The sequence below is a fragment of the Felis catus genome, chromosome A3 (genome assembly GCF_018350175.1).
Source record: "Felis catus isolate Fca126 chromosome A3, F.catus_Fca126_mat1.0, whole genome shotgun sequence".
Taxonomy (NCBI): Eukaryota; Metazoa; Chordata; class Mammalia; order Carnivora; family Felidae; genus Felis; species Felis catus.
The window spans coordinates 13,084,505-13,109,741 of NC_058370.1; the positions used below are offsets into that span (position 1 = coordinate 13,084,505).

The 25,237-nt window shown below is 51.9% G+C and overlaps 1 long non-coding RNA gene across 2 annotated transcripts; it reads left to right on the plus strand.

The window, feature by feature from the left end:
* The first annotated feature begins 1,784 nt into the window (after nucleotides 1–1,784).
* Nucleotides 1,785–13,226, plus strand: LOC109497963. 2 transcript variants are annotated; one of them, XR_006595124.1, is made up of 4 exons: nucleotides 1,785–1,924; nucleotides 6,952–7,065; nucleotides 10,481–10,714; nucleotides 11,630–13,226. It is a non-coding gene; the product is annotated as an uncharacterized LOC109497963 (long non-coding RNA). The 2 variants fall into 2 exon arrangements; XR_006595123.1 differs by lacking the exons at nucleotides 1,785–1,924; nucleotides 6,952–7,065 and adding an exon at nucleotides 8,549–9,851 and having other exon boundaries at nucleotides 11,630–13,123.
* Nucleotides 13,227–25,237: the final 12,011 nt, after the last annotated feature.

Sequence of the window (25,237 nt, forward strand, 5' to 3'; positions counted from 1 at the left end):
CTAAAAGCCAGTGAACAGCATCCTTTAGAATGATAAATTTTATGGCATATGAATGCTATCTCTATAAAAAAATACTTGAAAAGAAAAATTGAATGGTGCACGGTCAAGGCAGATATATTAAATAACCTGAGTTAAAACAGAAGGGAAAAGTCTCAATTTCAGGCGCTCATTGAAACATGATGACTTTCGGAACGTGGGCCCGGGCTCTTACAGATGACAGTGGCGGAACCAGAGTGACAGGTGTGCCAGGTGGCCCCCATGCCCGTCCGTCCCCGTACTCGTTTGTTTATGTCACCGCTGGTCCCTGAGGGCACTGAGTTTCACGGGGCCGTCAAGTGGGACAGCACTGACTGTGTTCCATGGAAGCCGTGCACCAGAGGAGCTGGCTAAGTTACCCCCACTTGGGCCTCCCCCAGAATCTCACAGGCAGGGTCTCCAGGGACGGCAGTGAGACTCGCAGGGAGGCCAGCCCGAATCTGTCTCCAGCTGGGTGGGGCTGGGGCATGCTATCCTTTCTTTGTCCCCTTGCTCAATCTCTCACTCATTCTCCTTTCCCCTCCCCGCCGCATCCTGGGGTTGATCTCCTCCGCGGACTAGCACACAAACATTTTCTTCTTCACTGTCTTCTGGAGAACTCCAGCTAAGACGTCTGTTATCGTGATCGTTATTCATCAGGACGCTCTCTCCACACCGAACTGGGATGATCAAAAGAATCCTAGCCCAGAGTTTCATGAGCTGTGGCTTCTTGGAAACAGCACTGAAAAAGGGCCTTAGTTTCTCCACTTAGAGGCTGCCTGTTTTTGTTTTTGTTTTTTAATGTTTATTTATTTTGAGAGAGAGGGAGAGAGAGAATCCCAAGCAGGCTCCTTGCTCTCAGCACCGAGCCTGACTTGGGGCTCAACCAGGAGATGATTAAGAGTCTGACACTTAAAAAACTGAGCTACCCAGGAGCCCAGAGGCTGCCTGTGTTTAAGAATGAATAGAAGTAACATTGCCATGTGGTTCTGAATCCAATATGCAACCTCGGCCCTGGGCGCTGGCCCTTTGCACCTTCCCCATGACTCTCCCCCATGGATCCCCCTGCTGGGATCTCACATTTCCATCCGCTCTGAGATAATGCAGGGGGTGATGTTAATCTTCTCATCTGGCCGGTGGGAAGACTGAGCCACAGAGAAAGGACAGGCCTTGAGACGACCCCAAGCAGCGCAGGAGGGGTGAGTGGGGGCCGAGCTGCAGGTGCTGACCCAGGAAGGCTGACCCTTTCCTCCAGGCCAGGCAGACGGTCAGCCACGGGGACGTATCGGCCACCAGGACGTCTGCGATCACCGCCCGCCCCCGTGCCTGGTTGGCCACAGGCCTAATCCTTGCCCCATCTGTGGGGAGGACCCCTGGCGGGAGGAGGAAGACCCCAGGCCCAGATTCAGCAGGTCTGTGGAGCAGTCAGAGCCCCGCCAGGCACTCAGGGCGCCTCGTGTTAATCCCCAGGGAGTCATGTCGGACGTCAGCCAGAGGACAAATCAATACCGTGGCCTCGAGACCCAAGCGCCCATATTTTTCGAGCAGGCCTAGGGCTCGGCTGACGTCGGGGCCTCTCCTGCGCCTCCCCGCCGCACAATCATCTCCGAACGATCCGGTCAAGACTCCAGAAGCAGCGAGCATTTTTCTCTCTGATCGCTCTTCCCTGGCAGGGCCCGCTGCAGAAGGACAGCCCCTCCCCCCGTCTGGAGCGTTGACGTGAAAAAGAATCGCATGGGTTGTGACATCTGCCCAGACGCCCCCCACTCGTTAAATCACTTCTGACGTGGACAGGACACCGGGCTGCGCTCGCGTCCGCTCAGCCGGCCGCCCCGGTGCCCCGCGTGCGTCGCTCTTCTGTCCCATGTCCGACGCTGCCCTTGGTGTTTCCCTTCCACACAAGCAGCAGGTAACAGTCAACGAGGAGACCGCGGGCCCGAGCTGGCCGATCGTCCGCCAAACGTGCGTGGCCCGCGAGCGGGGGACGTGGGGACCCAGAGAGTGGGCGTCCCAGCTCTCTTCTCGGAGGCTCACGATCGAGCTGGGGAGCTAAGATGTGGGAAACCGTGCTGAGCCCCACCCCCACCCCCAGCACGTGCTGGGCGCTGCCCGGGGCAGTGGGCCAAGCGGCCACCGGGAACGACGACAGGGGGCAGCAGTGTCGCCTCGGGGGAGGTCTGTGAGTCTGGACGGCAGGAAGGAGGAGACCCCCACCCAGGAGAGGCTTCCGGGGAGCGGGACCGCGGCGCCGGGGCCGGTGGGACAGCGAGGACCCTGCCTGCCGGCCAGAGCGACGGAAGGCGGGTCCAGCAGGGGCGCGGCGTGCAAAGGCCCGCAGGCACCAGGGTGCAGCCAGCTCGGGAAGGAAAGCGGCGCGTGGCGGCGAAGCGACGTCCGAGGACTCCGAGGGCAGAGGGCAGGCGGTGGAGGGGAGGGCGCGGGGGCGGACGGCGCAGGGCCCCGGGCCACGCCAGGAGCACCCAGGGTCCTTAGGAGCAGCCTGGAGGCCTCGGGATGCTCAGCAGGGGCGGGACGTGGTTGCCGCGTTGGTGGTATGGAGTGGGCGGAGTGTGTGCCCAGGGAGATCCGTGAGAGGGGCTGGGCGGTCACGCGGTGAGAGAGGCGGTCCCCTGAGCTGGGAGGGTGATGGCAGCGGTGGGGGCGGGGCAGGGTCCAGAGATACCCAGGAGCCGACGCAGCGGGAATTAGGTTTGGGATTCGAGGGAGGGGAGGGGACAGCAGAGATGCCCAGGACCCGGCAAGGACCCGGTGGATGGCGTCACCGGCCGGTGAGGGGGGACATCCAGAGAGGCCACGTCTGGGGGTGACTGTGGGAAGTTCACGTGGACACACAGGTCTAAAGCCGGAGGAGAGTCTGGGCTGCGTGTGGTGAAGGGGTCACCTGCCTGTACGTGGCCCCTGAAGTCATGGGGAGGCTGAGACCCCCCGGAGGGAGAGCACAGTGTGACAGTGGGGGAGGGAGGCAGCTGGACCCGCACTGTCCATGGTGGCGGCTACAAGCTCCACGGATGCGTGTGTGTCTAGATGTGTGTGTGTGTCTAAGGGTGTGTGCGTCTACGTGCGTGTGCACGTCCGCTGACGGGAAGGAGCCTGTAGCACGTGGGCCGTGGGGGCAGGAAAGGAGGCCTGAGCTGTGGGAGCAAAGCCGGGCGGGGGAGCCTGCCCTGGAGGAAGTGACCAGAGCTCGGGTCGGCTGAGCTGATCCTGGTGCGGTCCCAGGACAGAGCGCCGAGCACCCCAGTTAAGCCCCCAGTGCCCAGCAGGACACCCATTTTACAGAGGAGGAGACAGACCACAGAGGGCGGTGAGGTCCCCACGGTCACCGAGTGGGAGGCCGAGCCCACAGCCCTCACCCCTGCCCTGCAGAGCACTGCAGGGAGCTGGGGAGGCAGGCGGGGATCTGAGGGGGAGCCTGGAGGTGCTGTGGGGGCGGTGAGCAGGGAGGTGGGGAGGGGAAAGCAGTGGTGCAGGGGTGTAGAGGCGGTGCCTCGCTCAGCAGGCGCTCGCCGTGGGCTGTCCCCTGGCCTACTTGTCACGCATTAATGTTTGTGGTCAGCTTATACCTCCTGTCGCCAGGCCTGGACAAAGTAAATGAAGGAGTTGGCGCCTGGCTGGTGTATCTGTGCCCACCGCCCATAGCTATCGTGGCCTCAGAGACTCCGGCCCTGGGATTTCTGCTCAGATCAATTCAGGGCAGAGACGTGTCTAAGAGCCTGTGTGTGTATGTGCGGGGCCTCCAAATACTAATAAGGAAAGATTACGTTCCTTTCTCCTCTCTTCGAGATTACAAATCACGTCCAGAGACGGGGCCTCTTCCAGCAGCTGCGTCTGGCCAGGCACAAACTGAAAGCCGAGCCCAGGTCTGCGTTCGGGTCACCCTTGGCTTTGACAGAAAACGCGTGTCATATTTCACTCATGGCCTCATGCCTGAAAGCAATGTCAGCTTCTGAGAAAATACAGCCCCTGTGCAAGGGAACATTACGATCCCTCGCGAAATAAAGTCTTTTCCTTCTTTTGAACTCTCCCAGCCTGCATGGAGCTCTCTCTTGTTGGGCTTTCTAGAATCATCCATCAGGTTGTGGGCCAGAACTGGCTGAGGACTTCTTTGCTGCTGTTGTTGTTTTTAAGGTTTATTGATTTTTGAGAGAGAGAGAGAGAGAAAAGGCATGAGCGGGGAGGGGCCGAGAGAGAGGGACAGAAGATCCGAGGCAGGGTCCATGCCAACAGCAACAACCCCGATGCTGGGCTTGGACTCACAAGCCTGGAGATCACACCCTGAGCCGAAGTCGGCTACTCAACCAACTGGGCCACCCAGGTGCCTCTGAGGACTTCTTAATCTCAGGTTCAAAAGGCAGTAGATGCTGTGAAAACTACCAAAAATCAGACTCCGAATTCACAGCATCTTTGCTCTAGCTGGGAAGCAGGAATACTTGACTAAAGCACACAGTGTATAATGGAAGCACTTTTCCGGAGCCAGAGCTCAGGGCATCTGAATTTGTAAGGTGTTCCTCTGACACAGTGACAACGCACACGTCCTTCCTGTAGGTTTGAAAGTCTCGTCTTTGTCTAAATCCTGTAGGTTCCCCGAAGGGAGCGATTTCTCCTTGTGCTTCTTTCATCGGCCCCTAAACCGTGCCCAGGACGTTTGCTAAATATTTCTTGACTTGTCAAGATTCTGACAGGTGGTCAGGAAGCCGCCCTTTCTCTGTTACCAGGAAAAGCTGTAAAGGGGAATCGTTCTCAGGGCGTGCTGGAGATTCGTCTGGCCAGCAGGCTTCGTTGGTGTTAGTCTCGTAAAGAGTATGCTGACTGTGGCTTTTCTGTGGGTCCCGGGCCCCATATCTTTGCCTCCAGAGAGCTGGAAATCGGGCCGTTCCTGGATCAGTGACTCAGCACTAAACAAAGTTCTCAGTCTCAGGTTTAAAATTAACTGTAAAATGCAAAAGAGATAATTCATCGGAGGGAGAAGGTGAGCAGTAGGCACATTTCGCGACATCAAAAAACCATCCTGGCATGGAGATCTGGAAGTCTGCAAACTGGGGTCTGCGGCTGCCAATTTGGGGGTAGAAAATGTTATGTAGCTTAAAACCCTTTAGGAATATTTTATCAAAAGATCCATTCCCTGTGATGTTATTTTGGGTATCTCTTTATAACCAGCTGACACGCTTCCCCTTAGCATTTCACTGACTTGAAAACCGCAGAACTCTAATTACAGTCTCTAACTAAAAAGGAAGCAGGTCTGTGAGCGGTACCTAATTGATACATTCATTTCTCTCCCCATTTCTGTCTTGTCTCAGATGATCAGGGTGAACGTGTTCATGAGTTATTTATTTTAAGGAGCAAAGAGCAGGAAGGTGGGGGTGGCATGAGCCAGAGAACATTCTCTTTCTTTCTCGTCATCTTCTCCTTCGGTCATCCACGGTAGGGGCGGGTCACTGGACACTGTGTGGCTCAAGGGCAGTGGTTTGTGAACTTGGCATAAGGCTTGAGAAAACCTTGGTTTCCTCCTAGTGGTGGCCAGAGAAATCCCTCCTCATCCTGTGTCCACCACCTGGCTCCTCTGCCTCTCTGTGGTGCAAAGTATCTCTTTGGAGCTGGTCTCCAGGAAGGGCAGACAAGGAAAGGCCCATTTTCTAAGTCGGAAGGTATATGAGTTCTTACCACAATAGTGATGTGGACCAACTCCAAATTCAGTGACTTAGGGGCGCCTGGGAGGCTCAGTCAGTTGAGCGTCCAACTCTTGATTACGGCTCAGGCCATCATCTCATGGTTTGTGAGTTCGAGCCCCACAACGGGCTCTGTACTGACAACGCGGTGCCTGCTTGGAATTCTCTCTCTCCTCTCTCTGCCCCTCCACTGCTCTCTCTCTCTCTCTCTCTCTCTCTCTCTCTCTCAAAATAAATAAGTTAAAAAAAAATTCAGTGACTTAGAGCAGCCATGTTTATTTTCACCCTCAAGCATCCATGCTATTGACTGTGGTTTGGCTGATCTTGGCTGGCCTTGTCGGGTCATTTGTGGTTCAGGCTGCAGACCAGCTGGGGCTTGGGAACAGGCTGTGGGGATTTTTCAGTTCCGCCTCGTGCATCATGTTGTTTTTTTAGGGCTCTGCTGGATCCTGGCCTTACTGGCTGGTTAAGTTTCTGAAATTGAGATTTGAAGTGATTACTCGAGAGTAACTCTGAACAGAGTTAAAACTGTAATCGAATTTCCTAAGGAGTCGAGTTAAAATGTGAAACTCGTATTTTGTATCCTATAGTAAGAATGTATACACCTAATATCCTGTATCTCAATCAATATTTCCAAAAGGGTGTTACATATCCACTGTGATAGGAAGTACAGCTTTAGTTATTATTTGGATAGTTTTGTTTTGTTTTTTTGAACCGTGTGTTCTCCTTATAGTTACATTCAGTTTATAACGGCAAGGGCTAGTGGTTTTACTTTTAGAATTGTGGTATCGTTTTCTGTTCAGACACAATTATTTGTGTAAAAAAGGGAGCAAAACTAAAGAAACAGTTGAGCAAATCATAGTGTAAGCGTGATCTAGATAAGGCAACCATTTTGAGGAGGCTTTGGAAACACCTCCGTAACCATACAAACGCAGCACGGGTTTCGATGACCAGGGTCCCCTCAGCAGGAGACTGGTTGCTCTTTTCTTTGCAGAAGTAGCCCCACAATTCAAGCGGTTCCTTCTGTCATTTTGGTCTTGTTCCGTCATCCTCTTGACAGGGCTCCGTGGCGACCGTGCGAGCCTGGTTACAGGGGCGCCCTGGCTCTTGGTTTTCTCCTGTTTGTGCCCCGAGGGGAAGGTAATCGTGTCTTCCTCAGAGAGTATTGAAAGGATCGAATGCGTTAATACCTGATACACACCTGGAAGGGTTTCTAACACTCAACATGATGTGGTTTTATAAATTTCAGGTTTCCTGACGTGTAGACCAGGTAGCGTCCTCTCATCCCACGGTGCCATTGGTAGTTGTGTGAAAACCCAACGAGCATGGGGACGCCCTGTCTTGTGCCTCTTCTGTCCACCTGGTAAGCGTTTGGGGTCTTTGTGTCCTGGGTACTTTGGTACTATTGCTAACTTACAACAAACCAAGTTTTTAAAAACGTTCATTTATTTGTTTTTGAGAGAGAGAGAGAGAGAGAGAGAGAGCGCGCGCGCGAGAGAGCGTGCACGTGCATGAGCCGGAGGAGGGGCAGAGAGAGAGAGAAAGAGAGAGAGAATCCCAAGCAAGTTCCATGCTGTCGGTGCAGAACCCCACGCGGAGTCAATCCCGCAAACCAGAAGATCAGGACCTGAGCTGAAATCAAGAGACGCTTAACCGACTGAGCCACCCAGGTGCCCCAAAGACAAACCAATTTTTAAAATCACTTTCATGAGTAAGATAAAATAAATCAGCCTGAAGGAGAGAAAAAAAAAAAAAATCAGAGTCTGCGTGTAGTTCTGAGTAAATGGCGAATACTTTGAACTCCATCAGCTCTGCGTCTGACCTGCTCTGAGATTTCCGTGCTCAAGGTGGATGGGGACACAGGGAAGCAAGGGCAGGGAAAGCCAGCTCCGCCTCCCACGGGATTTGCCTGTAAGGGGACCGCTCGCACAAGGTGTCGCTTGCGCCAGACCAGACCCTGCCACAGTGTGACGAAGGGCTTATGAAGCCAAGTCACCTCCGTTTGATTCGTGCTGAGGCATCAGAAAATTGAGAAAGAATGACAGCATAATTAAAAAGTTCTTCCAAATAACGCAACGTTCGGGGAACGCGGGAAGCCACTCACAGGAGAGATTTAAAAAGTGGAAGATAAAGCATCTTGTGAAAGAAAGTGGCGCATGTGTTCATGTGGACATTTACTCCTGGGTGAATTTGCTTTTCTCCCAGAGACAAAAACAAACAAACAAACAAACAAAAACCCACATTCCAGCTGAAGCAGGTTCAAGGTGGAACCACTTTCTACCTAAACTCAGCCTCATCCGAAAAGCCCGAGGTCCCAAGTCTCCTGGGGTCGACACGATGTCCAACAGCAGAATCAAAAATTGACTCTGCTTAGCTTTTCTGGACAGTGTCGTCGCTGGGGTTTCCCCATAAGCTGAGCTGGAGGCCAGGACCTGTAGGCAGGTAGGTGGTTTAGGGAGGTGATCTGGGGACTGCACAGAGCGAAACGGGAAGACAGAAAAAGCCAATCTTAGGGAGCAAAGCTGATATCGTGCACGGTAGTTTTAAAACGTGGCTGTACGGTTTCGGATACTCCTATGAGAGGTGGGTCTGTGCCCCTTCTCTGTGAGTCTGAGCGGTCTTGTTTTGATGTGTGACCTTCAAGGCCAGGCCACAAAGGGCCACACAAGGACTGATGAGTTCTCTCTGCACCTTCCTGCCTCTAGAATATTTTTTTAAATGTTTTTAAATGTTTATTTATTTTTGAGAGAGAGAGACAGACAGAAAGCGAGCAGGGAAGGGGCAGAGAGAGAAGGAGACACAGAATCTGAAGCAAGCTCCAGGCTCCGAGCTGACTGTCAGCACAGAGCCCGACCCAGGGCTCGAACCCATGGACTGTGAGATCATGACCTGAGCTCACTCAAGTCGGACGCTTAAACAACGGAGCCACCGAGGCGCCCCCCCCCTTCCTGCCTCTATAAATACAACATGCATAATTAGTAATGCTTGGCAGAAAAAGAGACATAAAATAAAAATAAAAATCATATCTTAATTTTTTTGAAACTTCAAAATGAGTACTATTTTATTTGGACTTCCTTCTTACGGTCCAAAGGTTTTCTTCTCATCCATTAAGGAATCAAAAATTGACTCTCTACTTTAGCTTTCATTCCTTCTTAAACATTGCCTTTAATTCCCTGATGGCCGCCTGTCCACTAAAGACATTGGAATGTGACACACTCCAGGTTTCCAGCGATATTTCAAATATTTTCTTAAAAACAATTTTCATTTTGGCGAGACTCGGAATCCATGAACACGTTCTGTTATGCGTTCTCTTACTGTTTATATATAAAAAAAACTAATCTTCCTTCTGTTTTACACTTCTGTTTGTGCTCTATGTTATTTGTCTCTGGCTGCTGTGAAACAAATTCTGTTTTAAAAAAGAGTAAGTCCTATCTCCTTCCTCAATAACATCTGGGAAATCTGCTATTATGAACTCTTTTTTTTTCTCGAAGGAATACAAAGGGCCTTGAAAATACATATTGTTATGTGTACATGAAGAGAGGAAAGGCCTTCAAACATTCCTATGATTCCCTCCAGGGTCGTTAGGAGGCATGGTTGTGAGCACAAGATTGTAACCTTCCCAGGAGAGAAGGTATAAAAAAGCCAGGCCTTAGAAAACGGTGGAGGATGATCTCTCCGCTGAACCTGGAACTTTGCTTATGTGAATAACGAACACTCCTCCTTTGTGCGACTGAATACGTGTGACAGGGAAGAAGCCGCCCGGCACGGGTCCACGTGCACCTGCTTGGTTTTCATTATTTTCCGCCAGGGGAAATGTACGATTTCCCCACAGCAGGGAGGCCCGCGATTGTGACACACGGGCTCCCGGATGCCGTCGGGAGGCTTCCTGAGGAGGCCTCGTGGCTGTGACACGGGAGGCCCCGCCGCGGGCAGCGCCCGTCCTCTGCTTCTCTCTGGCTGTGAGGTTGCAGGTGGGCGGCTGGCGGGGGGGCCGGTGGCCGCGGCACCTGCAGGGTCGGCGCCCGGGGCTCAGCTGCGGGCCAAGGCGGAGCTCCGCCGGGCCAGGTCCCTGCTCTGGCTCCACCCAGAAGTTGGACTCATGAAGGAAAGCCTGCCCCTGCCTCCCGTGAACCCTCTGTCTCCATCCAGGTAGGTCCCCTAAGGCCAAGGTCAACCAGGAGCGAACGTCCGTTTGCCCAGAATGTGGGACACCAGCTCCTCAGGGGGGCCTCCTGGAAGGAAGAGGGCTGGTGGACGGGCAGGAGCCGGGCCCCCACCCCTGCTCCCCAGGCCACAGTCCCCGGGAAGTCGCCCCTGTCCCTGCACACTCCTTCCCCGCTGGGAGAGGGGTCGAGAGCTGGCCTTCCTTCCCCGAGCTCTGGGAGGGCCTGCTGGGCTGCAGAGTATTTGAGTCCTGCACACAGTGGGGCCCCGGGTCTGGGCTGTTACCATGCGGGGAGTTCTTACCACGAGAGGGGGGTTTCTGGTGCCAACTTGAGGAAGTTACTCGCGTCCCCAAGGACGAAACATAGACGAGAGCTGGGTCCTTAGGGGGATGTGGGCCCACCATCCACCATCAAGCGGCACCAACGTCTCAAAAACGTAAACAAGCGAAGCCGGGGACCGTCTGGTGGCCTGTCCACAGCCCCTCTGAACAGACCTGGACTCTCGTTTCTCATCTGGGAGCCGAGAGGCCTCTGTCTCCTTTGTCCCCGTTCTCTCCGTCCCTCCTTCTCACCCCCTCTTTGTTCCTCTTTCTGCCTTTGCTCAAACTGCAGCCCAGAATGCCCCGCGAAGGCACGAGTCCTCTGAGAAGCAGAGCAGCCGAAGGGAGAGTGTGTCCTTGATGATGCCGAGAGGCTGAAACCTTGACATTTTCCTGCGGTCGAGTTGTCTCCCCGTTTCCAGAGGTGGTGCGTCCACAGGGCTGGCGTGGGGTGTTCTGGGCACACCCGCCGCCTAAGGATGCCCCTCCCCTGCCTGTGGTGGGGGGTCCGGGAGGATCATGGCAGGTGATCACCGGCCCCTCAGTTTCCTCCATGAGTCTGGGCCCTGGCTCTGCCCCGGGCAGCAACCCCCCCCGCCCGTCTGGCACCGGGCTCCATGCTGCCCCCATGTCCAGATCGGGGTCGGTCCTGGCCTGGCGAGGTGCCCACCGTCTCCTGGCCCCCTCGGGCCTGAGGGAAGCGCCCCAGCTGCTCCGGAGGAAGAACCACTCTGGCTTCCAGATCCGGGAGTTTTCGACAACGCTGCACAAGACCCGGGTTCCCTTCCTCGGTCGGTGGGGCCGCCAAACGCCTGTCACTCAGGCCAGGGACCTGCCCACGTGTCATCCTGTGGGCTTCCCTCTTCTTCCAGCCCGCGTCCAGTCCACAAAACTCAAACTAGTCTCCAGTCTGTCTGTCCCTCTGTCCCCTGCCGTCACCCACGTCCTCGCTTGGGTCACCACCGCAGCCGGACGGCTCCTCCTGCTGGCCTCCTGGCCCCACGCCCAGATTGACGCTCCACAGACTCCCAGAGTGAGAGTGAGCCCCGTGAGATCCACAGGAGACACGTCCCCCTGAGTAGATGTGTCGGTGGAGGAAGGGGACCCCACTTCCTGTTGCACCTGCAGAGCCCATCACGACTCCTGTGGGTTCTGCGAAATCATCTCCGATTGCCTCCCCTCCCTCCCTCTCAGGGAACCGGCCTCCTGGCTCCCCCTACAAACCCCAAGTCTCCCTGCCTCAGGGCCTTTGCACGTGCCACCCCCACTTCCCCAAGACCTGCTGCCTCATGCCCTTCTAGTCTCTGCTCAAGTGTCACCTCCTCAGATAGTAGCTGTGACCACCTGCCCATGGAAGCCGTCTGCACCCTACATCCTGTCCCTATTTCCTGCACAGCTGTCTCCATCTGAGATTGATTATTCGTCACCTTTTGACCCACAGGAATGGCAACTGTGTGAGAGCCGGAACCCCCTCTGTCTGTCTGTCTGCTGTTGGATTCCTGCTCTGAGGACAGAGTCGGTTCTTGATCTGCATTCGTTGAGTCACTGAAGGGCTGGGAAGAACAATAGAATGGAATCTTAAGAATTCTGAAATTGGAATCCTGGAACATTCGAGTCAGAAGGAGCCCTTGGAAATCGCTTAGTCAAACCCATTCCCTTTGCAATTTCGTGAACCGAGTCTCAGGAGGACAAGTGATTTGCTTCACATCTGAGGCCCCGGGGCTGCTGCTCGGTTAGAGGGACCCGCGTAGCCCGCTGTGCTGTGTGCACCGGCTGAGGGGAGGCTCTCGGGACTTCTCCTCCCCTGACACACGGCCGAGGACAGTAGGGACAGGTGGCACAAATAGGCCAGAGGACACATGATGAGAAGAAGTGGGTTCTGAGGAGACAGAGCTGGGGGGCGGGGGGGACGGGGGCCCAGAAAGGCTCCCCGAGCGCGAGCAGGTCGAATGGCCCGAGGGCAGGTGAACCCCACATGTGAGGCTCTTCGGCAAGAACGGGGTGAGGCCCGTCCCTCCAGTCCCTCAGGACTGCCCGGCTCAGCCAGAATGCACGTCAGACCATGTGCTCCCTCCTGGAAGCTTCTGCTGGCTTCTGTATCCGTTTCCTAGGGCTGCCTTGACAAGTCGCCACAAACCAGGGGCTCCAAACCACAGAGAGCGGTCTTCTCCCAGTTTGGGGGGACAGAAGTCCGGAACCACGGGGTTGGCGGGGCTGGTGCGTCTGGCGGCTCCGAGGGGGCCCCTGCCCCTTGCCTCCAGCTCGGCCACGAGGACGAGGACTCAGACTCTCGTCCTCTGTGCATCTCGGGACCTAGAGCTGGCCTGGCCCAGCGAGGGCGGATCTGAGCCCCTGAGTGTGTGTCCCCCGGACCCTCGGACGGCCTGCGGGGCCCCTGAGGAGCACGAGGAGGAGGGGCGGGCAGGTTCGGGGCAGGGTCCCCAGGGCCCGGCTCCCGCCTCACATCTGAAGGTCACATTGGGCTTCTGCTGACGGGTGGACAGAGGCAGTGAGACGGAGCAAACGGAACAAGTCAAGACGACCCCAAGGACTTGGTCTGAGCAGCTGGAGAAATGGGGCACCTGGTGAGTCGGGGGAGGGGCGTCTCAGGAGGAGCCCGCAGGGCAGGGAGGGGCCGAGATGCAGGGAGACCAGGCCGGTGCTGAGCCGCCAGGTGGAACCTTCCGGAGAGGACGGGGCCTGAGCCCCCTCGCCCCAGGCTCAAGAGCTTCCTTCGTGGGAGCTGGAGGAAGACCACCTGCGTCGTCACGGAGCAGGGGAGGCCAGCCAGACCCTGCACTTGTGTCTCCCTCTGAGGGACAAAGGTCAGTGTCACAGCAGTCAGCTCTGATGCTGGCTCTGGGCCAAGACCCTTAATATTCCATGAGAACTGTGCACTGATGAAATTTTCATTAAAGAAACATTATCCCTTTCACTCTCCTTGTTATTCCGTGGCTCTGAGTGTCAGGCTAATTTGGGTTTGATTACCCCGGTGATCCGAAGATTGGAGCATTATTAAAAATTTAGATGAGCAATGATATGTCTGGACCTCCCTCTCCTCTCTCAGCCGGAGCACAAGGGCCTCTGCTAATGATTGCAGCGAACTGGGGCAGTCGTGGCAATTAGGGAGTTATCTGTAGTTGGAGGGAGCTTTGACCGCTCCGCCTCCCGCGGGAATTAGCTGCTCGCCTTGCAGGGCACGCGGATTTAATTGATAAAATGCATCAAAAGGAAACTCCAGTCCTGGACCCAGGTTTAGGACTGAGGGGCTGTCCGTTTGCCCGGGCGGCTCCCTTCCCCTTTCTGTGACTCACACGTGCCCCGCGTGGAGAGTGAGGAGGCTGGACCGGGGCAGATGCTGAGACATGGTGGCCTGTGGGCTGAAATCAGCTTCCAGAGGGAGTCTGTCCTGTGCACGGTCGTGTTTGTTTGATGCGCGTTTTCCCAGACTTGAGATCTCCAGTGCTGCGCGTTTCGCGTCTGTTCCCTTGTCTCATTTTCCCACCCATGACATAGGTACACCTCTTCCCACTTCACTGACGGGGAAACGCTGGCCAAGATGGGTTAGGCGACTTTCCCTGGGTCGCCTGCTTGGCAGGAGGACAGGCAGGATTGGAACCCAGGTGGTCTGACTTCCAGAGCCAATGCTCTATTATCTGTGCTAGAATTCCACAGTGTTTCGAATTAATTAGTTACCAAATTTAAAACATTTGTTAATTTTCTATGAAAATAGAACTCACATGTTAAAAACTTGGAAGCTGTGGCTCGGTGTCCCTGAAGGATGCCCCTCTCTGGAATATCACTATTTTGTGCTTGCACAGGGCCCTTATTACTACCACCGTTTACCCTTTGTCAGGAGAGAGGGCAGCTTTCATAAAGAGAACTCCATCTTTCAGAAAGCCCAAGAGAAAAACTAGGAATCCGCTGGGTGGCCAGGGGACCCGTTTGAAAGCTCAGAGAGCACCTGAGGCTGCCAGCACTTGTGGGGCCAACAGCTCGGACAGAAGGGAGGTGCACTGAGACCTGTCCTATGTCTCCACCTCTTTCCCTTTGAGGAGTTTGGAGAGGGGCCCAGGGTCACAGAAACTGAGGGCTTTTCAGCAAGGATGTTGATCCGAGGACATTAAAGTAGTAGAAGTGGGGGGCTACCAAGGGACCCAGGGCTTAAGGCCCAAGATCACAGAGAAAAATGAAAGTGGGTCTGATTTTCTGCAGAATTTTCCCTCTTGAAGCACAAGCTGATTCCTTATTAAAATTTTTTTTTAATGTTTTATTTATTTTTGAGAGAGGGAAAGACACAGAGTTCAAGCAGGGGAGGGGCAGAGAGAGAGAGACAGACAGAGAGAGAGACACACAGAATCTGAAGCAGGCTCTAACTTCTGAGCTGTCAGCACAGAGCCTGACGTGGGGCTCAAACTTGTGAACCACAAGATCATGGCCCGAGGGAAGTCGGACGCTTAACTGACTGAGCCACCCAGGCGCCCCAAATTTGCTGGTTCCTAAGAAGGACAGACAAGAGACTCAGAAGACAAGCAGAAAGTGAGCAGCTGAGAGTCTAAGAATCTATGCAAAATTTTTCACCAATATCACAATCTTGTAATCATAGAACTTGGAGTTCGGTGATCACCAAACAGGTGAAGCCATGGCCAATAAACTATGGTTTCTACTGAGTTCGTTGAAGGTGTTATTTTAGGAAGTAAGGATAAACCCAAATAAACCAGATCTCATAAAAATGAGAAGTTGGTCTTGGGTGTGTAGGTGACTCAGTCGGTTGTGTGTCCAACTCTTGATCTCAGCTCAGGTCTTGATCTCAGGGTCATAAGTTTAAGCCGAGGTTGGGCTCCATGCTGGGTGTGGAACTTACTTAAACAACAACACCCACAATGACAACAACAGCCACAAACAGAAAATCAATCTTGAATCACGGTATTCCGTCCTCACTCACACACAAAAAAGGTAAATCAGAATTCTCTCAGGAAATATAACATTATCTCTAAACACTACAATATCTCGCACAAAATGCCTAGCCAGTATTCATAAAAATATTGCTAGATATATTAGAAAGAGGTCCAAATAACCAAAATCAAGGGGGAAAAATGAAAAACAAAACAAAACCAAAAAAAAAAAAGGAAAAAACTTCATAGATGATTGGTTAATGAGACTATCAGAGATAAACTTAAATATCTATTAATGTATTTAATAAAGTGATGAAGAGATCAAGAATATTATTAGAGAAATAGAATCTTTAAAAAAATCACATGTACAGTTGCCAATTGGAAGATACCGTTACTGAAATGAAAAATATAATGGATTGATGTGAGAGTATATTGGACAAAGCAGATGATAGGATTTGTTGAAAATATCCATATTGAAGCACGGACACCGAAAAAGGATTGCAATTACACAGAAGAGGATTAAACCACTTGGAGAGTGGTAAAGAGGTCTAACATATGTATAACTTAAATCCTAAAGAGAGGAAAGAGAAAGTCAGAAGTGCTATAGGAAGATACATAACTGAGGGCTCCCCAAAGCTGATGAGAGGTGGTAAGTCACAGACGCAAGAAACCCCAGCACACTAAACACAAAGAAACACACCCCTGAGAGGCAACAATGGTCAGGGGTGCCTGGGTGGCTCAGTTGGTTGAGCGTCCGACTTCGGCCTAGGTCATGATCTCACACTTCATGGGTTCGAGCTCCGTGTCAGGCTGTGTGCTGACAGCTCAGAGCCTGGAGCTGTTTTGGATTCTGTGCCTCCCTCTCTCTCTGCCCCTCCCACTCCCGCTCTGTCTGTCTGTCAGTCTCTCTCTCTCTCTCTCTCTCAAAAATAAATAAATAAACATTAAAAAAAGGAGAAAACAATGTCAATCTAGAAGTGCATTCCATTAAAATTATCTTTTGGAGGTGAGTACTAAATAAACGTTTCCACGTGAGCAAGAGCAGGTAATTCATTGTCAGCAGACCTGCATTAAAATACATACCAAGTGGAGTTCTTTAGACAGAAGGCAAAATTTTTCTAAATGAAAAATACAGGAAAAAAAGATGGGAAGCAATAGAAAGTGTAAATACATTGGGACATTTAAATTAACCACAAGTGCACAAAATAGCAATAATAATAATAATCAAGTGTGGAGGTTCATAGTATATGTAGAATTAAATTACTTGCCAAGGGTGTCACTATAACAGAAGGAGGCTAAATGGTTTTAAAGAATTCGAAAGCTCTTCCATTGTCCAACTGGTGAAGTTGTAGGTTAAGGTAATTCCTACTTGGGGCGCCTGGGTGGCTCAGTTGGTTAAGCATCCAACTTCGGCTCAGGTTATGATCTCACAGTTCATGAGTTCGAGCCCCGTGTTGGGCTCAACACAACCCAGAGCCTGGAGCTTGGCTTCAGATTCTGTGTCTCCCTCTCTCTCTGCCCCTCCCCCACTTGTGCTCTGCCCCCCTCTCTCTCTCAAAATAAATAAATATTAAAAAAATTGAAAAAAAAGGTAGACCCTAGTAATGTGTAGGATATCCACTAAAGAATAATAGAATAAGTAAGACTGACAACTTAATGTAAGCTTATAGTTTAGGATAATAAAAAGCCCTACTTGATTAATACAAAACAGGCAAGAAAGGAGAGGAAAAGTGAACTAAATAGAAAACCAATAATAGGAGGATAAGGTTAAATCACTGGAATAATTACATTAAAGGTAAACAGATTAAATTTAAAAAGAGAAGGACCAGTCCGATTTTTCATCCACAGAGAAACACAGATCTGTCTCTCACCTACTGCACATGTTTCAAAGGTAGATGTGCTTGTGACTCACTCGAGGAGCTCACGGAAATGTGGGACTCCCCGGGCCCAAGTTCAATGTTCAGGGGCAGGATTTGAGAAGCTGCATTTATACTAAGCACAGACCTGTCTTCGAGGGAACGAGAGTTGCAGGAATGAGGATAAACCGAAAGCACACAGTTGTTTTTCGTGGAGCTTAGAGATCAACGAGGGAATAATACAGGCACACAAATGAATGCAGGAAATCGCAGAAGTGTCTTCAGTGAGGGACCTCTGCCCTCATGCAAACGACCCAGGGTCAGAGATCTCCCGTCATCTCAACCAGTCGGGTCTTGACAATAGCTGTGAGCAGGAGCCCGAGTGGGCAGGGATCCCCCCACGTACTTGTCTGCTTATTGATGGAGCTCAGCTCAAGCAAAGAAAGTTAAATCCGGGCTGGAGAAGGAGGCTGATGCTGTGCAGGGACACATGACTCCATCTGGTTCAGGATGCCTGTCCCTCCCCGCCCCCCCCCCAAGCCCTACTGGAGACAGAACACCAAGGGGGAGGGGCTGTGGTTTCAAGGCCAAGAGCAGCTGGCCGGTTCACTGGCTCCTGGTGTCCCCAGGGGTCCCAGGCCTCAGCAAGTGAAGGTGAAATAGGGATTTGATCCCAGAGAAGGAGGGCTCACGCCGGCCCTGAGGTACTGGGAAGCTCTTTCTGTGACTGAGCTTCCGGATCCACAAAGCTGGGCCTGAAAAGGGGTCCCCTAAGGCAGAGGCCATGTGGGTGGGGGGTGCAGGCCTGTGCTGCCTCTGGCTGCCCAGGACACACGTCCGGGGCTGTGAGCGTCTCCTGGCGAGCTGACGTGATTGGAGGGGGGCTCCAGAGTCCTTGGCATCACGACCGATGTCCTAGGACGGACCCAGGGAGGTGGTGGTGGCAGTGACTGGGGCCACGCTGATCTGCTCAACTCCACCAGGGGGGAAGAAGATGAGGATGCGGGTGACTTTGCCCTTGTGTCATTTTTGGAATTCTACAATTAATTTTTAATTATACAACTAACAGAGGGATGTGCTTTCTGGGCCCACATAGCGCTCAGAACAATTCATTTGAAAAGACCCAGCACTCAGAGACATTGTCATGAATTCACACAAATCTGGGAAGAAGAGAAAGTCCTCGAAGCCTCCAGAGAGGAGTTGCTCTCAGATTCAGGACCGGGACTCAGGAAGCAGCCCTGGGGCTGGAAGAGAGCAGCAGCTTCAAACCTCTTGGGAAATTTACTCCGAGCCTAGAGCGTGAACCACGGCCACGTCACAGATCAAGGGCAAGGTCAGAGTGAGCACGTTCGCCTGCAAGATGGCAGAGACTCATCTCCTCCGTGCCCTTTCTCGGGAAGCCACGGGCAGAGGACATGCTGCACCAGCAAGGGGTGGGTCAGCAATGCCACCCTGGGTCCCAGACAAGGAGGTGGGAGATCCTTGGGAGGTGGGGGAGGGGCAGAGTCTCCAGGACGAATCAGAGCACGGGGGGGGGGGGGGGGGGAACGGCAGGAAGCAGATCTCGAGAGCAGCCCAAGAAAACCATCAACCAGCCGGTCTCCTTACCTGGCGGTGTGAGCCTCCTGAGGGGCGGGTTATAGGCAAGGCTTGGACTGTAGGGATGGATTAGCGACAGCAATGGAGAAAACGTAGGAGGTGAGAGATCAATTGTTTCTAGGGGGAAAAAAATGTTGTACATGCAAGGTCATTAAAATATACACCACACAGCTCTACCGTGAATGCTTTTTACCTGATTATGGCAGCGTGAACACGAACACGTTCCTTATGCACCATCAAGTCCTGATTTGACTCTGCCGGGGTGATAGGGGAGGGTGAAGGTATGAGCCTGGCTAGTCTGTGACCTAAATCCTCATGGTTTATCGTAGGTGAGCAACAGGCAATGTTTAACATTTTTTTAATGTTTATTGTTGAGAGAGAGAGAGAGAAAGAGACAGAGCATGAGCAGGGAAGGGGCAGAGAGAGAGGGAGGCACAGAATCCGAAGCAGGCTCCAGGCTCTGAGCTGTCAACGCAGAGCCCGACACGGGGCTCAAACTCACGGACCGTGAGATCGTGACCTGAGCGGAACTCAGATGCTTAACCGACTGAGCCACCCAGACACCCCCAGGCAAGGTTTAAAATAGAGAAACAAGTAACAGCATAAACATGTCAGTTAGAAATACTGAGGAACATGGGAGGAGAAACAGCTCAAGAGTAGAAGTGGTGATTCCTGGAAAGCAGCCATCAATGGGGGCAACAGAGGGCTGGAGTCTGCAGTTTTTCCTTACGAGTCTGGGAGACGCGTTCTTTCTCCTCCAGTCTGTTTTCTCCCCACTGTTCGGAACAAGAAATCTCTATAGTTTTATCTTCCGTTTCACCAATTCTTGCCCCCTTCCCTTGCCTTCTGCAACTGAACCCAGCTATTCAGCGTTTCAAAGTTTTGGTTATTGCATTTTCTTCAGTCCTCAACTTTCCGCTTGGTTCCTCTCTATATTGTTGTGGATGCTTTGCTGCGTCTTTGCTGAGACTTTATTTTCATTTGTTTCTGGTGGGTTTGTAATTGCTCACTGGAGCATTCTTACAACGGCTGCTTTAAAATAATACGCGATCATCCCGACATCTGTGCTGTCTTGATGTTGGCATCTGTTGTCTTTCCCCATTCTAGTTAAGACCTTCCAGATTCTTGGCAAGAGGAGTGGTTTCCAGTGGAATCCCTGACTGTTGGGTGTTAGGCTGGGAGACCCTGGATCTTGGCCTCCCCATATCACACCGGTCACGATGACTCACTATTGCCAGGTTGGGATGGAAACACTGGTTCCCCTCTTGGCCTCCATTGACACCCTGGGGCAGAGGGTGCCTCGTTTCTGCTAGGCAGAGAAGGTTTTGGCTTCTCATGAAGTTTCTGCTCGTAGCACTCTGGCTTGGGGGTGCACACATATCTCATTAGGGGCCTCCACTGTGTCGGGGCACAGGGGGAGAGTGGGGGCTTGTTACCCCAAGCAAGTCTGGAAGTCTAGGCTCACTACTCTGCCTTCTCTGACCCCACCCAAGTGGGGGTTGGGGGCCTCCTATTACTGGTTGCAGGTGGAAGTTCAGGTTCCTTGCTTGATCCTTGCAAGCATGGGTGGGGGTGGGGCTGAGGTTTTTCCATGTGTTTGCCTGGAGTGGGGCGGCTATCGTCTGGAAGTTTTTCTGTCTTGCCAGGCTGCCCCATGTCTGGTTCTTCAGCTGGAGAAAGTGGGCTTTTCTTGAGATCTCGGATCACCAGCTTCTCCATTACCTTCTCCGGAGTACACGAGGGAGCAAACTATCACGTTATTCCTCACAGCCCGAGGTTCCTAGCTGCTCTGTCTTCTTCTCTCTACCTTTCAGAGTCTTCGACTGTTTCTGGCTGCACTTAGAGGGACGACCAGGGAAAAGTGTTTCCGCTGTTTTTTTCCCTTCTTGCGCCTCACCGTTTGCAATAATTGCGTGTCTTTCGTGGTTTCAGCTTTTCAGGAAGGATTCGTGCGTAGCACTATCTTCTTTCGGGTCACCCTGGGCCCTGGGTTCCAGGAACTCTACTTCCTTATTTTCTCATTATCCTTAGGGCTTAGTGGCTTTCTTCCACTGTGGTTTGGGTCACTTCCTACTGCTCAGCCTCCATTTCTTCTCCCTCCTAAGTAACCGATTCTATTTGTTTTTCAGATTAGGATGGTTTCATTTTTCCGCCTGGATCCTGATTTACACAAAAGGTATGAGCATTCATATTTTACTTTGGTAGTTATTGCCAAGTCCCCCCCGCAAAATGTCTGTCCCTGTTCAGACTGAGAGGGGTATGTGCTTCTCCTCAGGCCTGCAAATTTTGCCTGGCTGATCTGATCGGTGAGAAAAAGGATATTTTAATTGTCATTTTCATTTTCCTAATTAAAGATCAAATTCTCATCTTTTCATGTTTGTTGCCTGCTTGCATTTCTCTTCAGTGAACCGTCCATTCATATCTGCTGTCAATTTTCTTATTGAATTACTTATTGTATTTTTCCTATTGCTTTATAGGAGCATGTTAAATTAATCCTTTGTTATGTATAAGCCAGCCATCTCCTCCTCGTCCTTGTTTATGCGATCCTTTGTTGTGCAGAAGCTATAAATTTGGATCTATTCCATTGTGAGAGAAACCTAACCCTAACAAAAGTAGCAAATCAACTGTATTGGATCATGTAACTGAACAACTCAGAGACAGGGCTTCAGGTGCCGGCCGATCCGGCAGCTCAAACAGGGGCCTGAAGATACTGTTTCAGCTTTGCTTTTTTTCATAATACTGTCATTCCCGGCCTCAATAGCGTAGCAACATGACTCATCGTAGCTTCATTTATAAGAATGATTATAAGAATAAGATAAGAATGATTTATAAGAATTCATTTATAAGAATGAATGTAAACAACACAATCACGTCTAAAAGTGACTTAAATACAGTTATTTTTTCTTTTCTGAATGTAGGTGGCTCTGAGAATGATTCAGTAACTGAATTACATTCAGTAAAACGTAAGGGCTCAGGGTAACCTTTTTTTTTTTTTTTTTTTTTTTGTCGTGAAAAAATGGCTACCGTATTTCTAAGCACTGTGTCCCGAAACAACAGCGTGCAATGAAGTAGGCAAGGAAGCGTCTTGTCTGGCACATGTCTCCGCATCCTCAAGTCTTCCCCAGGACCACCCCTTCCCTGCCCACGCCCCCCAACAGGTGCTTCCTCAGATTCCATTGGCTAGAGCTGGTCACGTGCCCAAGATTCGCTGCAAAGGACGATGGGAGAGCAAGTAAGTGGCCCTTTCTAATCTGGCGGCTGTGCTGGGTTGGCAGGAATAAGGGCTGGGGGAGCTGTGGGGTTGACATCCAGCGGCACCTGCTCCCAAGGGCATCTCTCTCTCAGTCACTCCTGCTCCAGAGATGGGCTTCACTCTGCTTGGACCAACTTTGGTCCCATGAATCACTTCCGGGTCTGAGGGATTCGCCAGCTGATTGGCCAGGCCAGGTCACACGCTCCACCCGTAGCCCCAGACAGGGAGCTCATCCTGAACCCTGTAAGTAGAGAGGCGGAGAGTGGCTGTTTATCGGGGTATGGTTACCGGAAGATGGTGGGGGAGGGCAAACGTGTGCTGAAAACTCAAAACTGGAGGTTTATACTAAAGAAGCCGCATGAACACGTAATAATCCTTACTGGTGGGAATGTCTGTTCTTGCGGTGAAATTTCTGGCTAAACAGACGCGAGTTTTCTTGCCATTCTCTCATCCCTGGAGCAGCTAGTGGTGAAAGAGACTTGTTAAGGAGCTGTTTCTCTCTTTGTCTCTTTGCCCATGCCTCCCCATCCCCCAGCCATGCCTGTAATCTCCCCCACTGCCCTCCCCCCTTGGAAATTAATTGTCTTTTAAGTGGGAATTCAGGGAGTCCTTGCCTCCAGGTCGTACTGGCCAAGCTGAGTGCCCCGTAAACAGCACAGATATCTTTAAAAACTTGCTTTCTAGCTTTGGGAGGTGCAGGTGTCATTGCAAAGGTTCGTGACGATTTATGAAGCTTCTGTTCAAATTTCCATTTCTGCCATCCCGAATGAAAGCCAGCCAAGCTCGCCTTAACTCTCCCCATGTACCCATTACCAGCTTGTGCAGAATCTGAGCTGCACAAAGGCTCAAAATTACTATGTTCTAGCATAGACTCAGCCCAGAAGCAATTTGAATGTCCGTGGCTTTAAAATGACTTGGCAGTCAGTCTACAACATGTCCTGTGGCCCTAAACGGGCCTGCATACGTTAGTGGTGATTAATTGATTTGCTGATGGAGCTAGGAAACCTTTGTGACCAAATTGAGAGAACAGCTCAGACCTGAGCAATCAAACCGGCCATTAAGAATCCTGCCCAGTCCCCAGGCCTGCCGCACCTCAGGGTTCTTGGGGAGAAAACTGAAAGGGAAGGAGGTTTAGCCGTAAATGCAGGGGACGTGCAATCAGGCTGGACAAAGGTTGGCGAGGATGGGGACCGTTCATTGCACCGGTGGTCTGTGACTTCCCCTAACCCCCTCCTGGGTTAAATACAGGGGAGCAAACTGCAGAGTGACATTGGGGCTCAGAGACCAGGAGACAGGCGAGGTGCCTGTCCTGCCATCTCCTGTCGCCGCAGATGTAAGGGCGACAGAGACGTGTGTGGTCGGGGCAAATTCGGAGGAAAGACCCCCTGAGTTCCTCTCTTCTCGGTGAGACGTCTGGTGTCTGTGAGTTCCTTCAGGCCGGGTCTGAGAAGTCCCCGTCCCCAGGCCAGCCACTCACTGCGACTGTCTCATTCCACAGCAGTGTCACGGGGAGAGTGGATGGCAATTATCGGAGCTTTGTATTAAACGTGGAGTGATGGTTTAATAAGTGGAATTGTGTATTTAACCGCAGGCATTTTGGGCGTTTTAGATGAAATTTTATGTAGCAGAGAGTTCACCTTTACTCTTAAAAGTGACAGCCCAATTTTGTGGAATGCATCCTTTGTTTAAAAATCTGCATTTGAGAAACACCACATATACCAGAGAGATGTGAAGATGTTCATAGAGGCGCTGTTTGCTTTACGGAAAACATCAGAGGACACATGCCATTTTCCTATTACTGCCCTAACAACTTACCATGAACGCGGTGACTTAAAACACAAACTTCTTCTCCTCTGTGCAGGTCAGGAGTGTAAGATGGGTTGGGAGGGCTGCTCGAGGGGAGAATCCGTTTCCCTCCCTTTTCTGGCTTCCGGAAGCCACCTGGGCTCCTTGGCTCGTGGCCCCTCCGCCGTGTTCGTGCCCAGCAGCGCGGCATCTTCCCATCTCTCTCCGTTTCTGAGGTCACATCACCTCCTCCTGGCTCTGAGTCTCCCGCCCTCTTCTAAGGACCCTCGCGATGACCCTGGGCCCACCTGAGTAGTCCAGGTTAGTCTTCCGGTCTCAAGACCTTTAAGCTGATCACATGTACAAAGTCCCTTTACCATGTAAGGTAGCATATTCACAGATTCTGGGGATTAGGATGTGGACGGCTTTGGGGGGCTGTTACTCAGTTGACCACAGGACAATCTGCATCAAAGACAGACAAGATGCTTCCCCAACAACAAACAGCTCCCAAATCCCAGGGCTTAACTAGGCAGAAAAGCTTCCCATCAGTGACGTTCCACTCCTTCACCCTGGGAAGAGGTCAGCTGGGGCCCCCGCCAAGGGCCACACAGCTGGGGTGGAGGCAGCTGGACTTCAGCCCGAGTCCTGGGCCCGACTCCACGGCCGTGACTTTCCCCAAACACGCGGCCCTCCCGCTCCCCCGCCCCCGTGTTATTCCGTCACTCTAAAAAAATAAATAACAGGCTCCGGCTGAGCTAGTTGGACGCCCTCCGCTCTATTTACTTTCCAGCATCTGCTTCATAAACCGTTGGACGTCCGTGTTCATTTTCCTTATTGCTGTTAACCTCGCCTTCCAATTATGCAGAATGTTCAGGCGCAGCGGCCCCCCTATTCCAGGGGCCCCGTCTCTGGCTGACATTTGCTGCTGTGTATCTTGGCCTTGACCGACAAAGGCAGCGACTTGTCACGTTGGTCCCATTTTCTTCAAAGTGCAGACGACTCCATGACCAGACGGGTGTCTGGGGGGCCCCGGGGCTCCGGGGGCTGCCGAACAGGTAAAGAAACACTTATACAAAAAATGCCAAGGCCGATGAAACCGTGTTTATTTGGTTTCTTCAGAAAACATGAAGGTTGGGAGGGACTAGAGAAAAAGGTTGCCACTGTGTGGTTTCGGCTTTTTCTTCTATGGACAATTTCAAGTTCATGTGGCCCATTTCACTTGGCATTTGAGGCTCCCGTGAATGCTCTGTGTTGCCGGGTTTCCCAATTAAACCCCGAATCATTCATTCAAGATGTAATGGTGATGTGTCTGTTATGTTCCAGGCACTGTTCTAGGCTCGATGTATAAAGCGGAAGATCAGTAAAAGTCTTGACATTAGGGAGCTCACCTTCTGGTCAAGGGCAATCGATAAAAAGATGACATTATCTGGAACAAATCAGGCTGGTGCTAGGAAGGAAAGTGTGGCAGGGAATGGTGGGTTTGGGGTCCTCAGAGGACGCTGACCTGGAACAGAGACCTGAAAGCCAAGAGGGAGAGAGACAGGCTAATATGTGGAGAGAGAGTGTATTCCAGGCAGTGGGAACAGCAAGTGCAAAGGGCCTGGGGCAGGAGCATGTCTGGCAAGTTTGAGCAGCAGAGCGTGACCAGTGTGGCCACAGCA